Below are 963 nucleotides of genomic sequence, written 5' to 3' on the forward strand. Positions count from 1 at the left end.
CCTGGTATTCTTGTGATGGTGGGTGGGTCTCACAAGATCTGACGGTATTATAAGGAAGAGTTCCCCTGCACAAGCTTTTTCTTCTTTGCCTGCTGCCATCCATGTAAGATGTGACTTGTTTCTCCTTGCCTTTTGCCATGATTGTGAGGCTTCCCCAGCCATGTGAAACTGTAAGTCCATATTACACCTCTTTCTTTTGTAAATTGCCCAGTCTTGGGTATGTCTTTATCAGCAGTGTGAAAACGGACTAATATAGAGAAAATATTAAGCTAAAAAGCTTCTGCACAGCAAAGCAGACAATCAACAGAGGGAAGAGAAAATCTGTTGAGTGGGAGAAAATACTTGCAAACTATCCATTCAACAAGGGACTAATATCCAGAATATACAAGGAACCCAAACAATTCAACAACAGAAAAAATCACATTAAAAAGTGGACAAAAGACACAAATAGACAACTCTCAAAAGAAGACATACAAATGGCAAACAGTATATTTAAAAATGTTCAACATCACTAGTCATCAGAGAAATACATATCAAAACCACAGTGAGTGCTTCCTTCAGCATCACGTATACTAAAATTGGAATGACACAGAGATTAGCATGGCCCCTGCACAAGGATGACATGCAAATTCATGAAGCACTCTATATTTTCCAGAAAACAACCACAATGAGATATCACATTACTCCAGTTAAAATGGCCATTGTTCTAAAAATTATAGAAGGGAGGCTGATGAGGATTTGGAGAAAAGGGAACTCATACAATTTGGTGGGAATGCAAATTAGTACAACCACAATGTAAAACAGTATGGAGATTTCTCAAAAAACTAAAAATAGAACTACTACTTGATTCAGCAATCTCACTACTTGGTATCTACCCAAAGGAAAAGAAAACAGTGTATGAAAAGGATACCCCCACTTGCATGTTTATCACAGCACTATTCACAATAGCAAAGATATGGAATC

General features: G+C 37.6%; 1 non-coding gene across 1 annotated transcript; it reads left to right on the plus strand.

The window, feature by feature from the left end:
- The first annotated feature begins 548 nt into the window (after positions 1-548).
- LOC116477155 (U6 spliceosomal RNA) lies at positions 549-652 on the plus strand. Its single transcript, XR_004250375.1, has one exon. It is a non-coding gene; the product is annotated as a U6 spliceosomal RNA (small nuclear RNA).
- Positions 653-963: the final 311 nt, after the last annotated feature.

Source organism: Hylobates moloch, unplaced genomic scaffold (genome assembly GCF_009828535.3).
Source record: "Hylobates moloch isolate HMO894 unplaced genomic scaffold, HMol_V3 SCAFFOLD_2, whole genome shotgun sequence".
Taxonomy (NCBI): Eukaryota; Metazoa; Chordata; class Mammalia; order Primates; family Hylobatidae; genus Hylobates; species Hylobates moloch.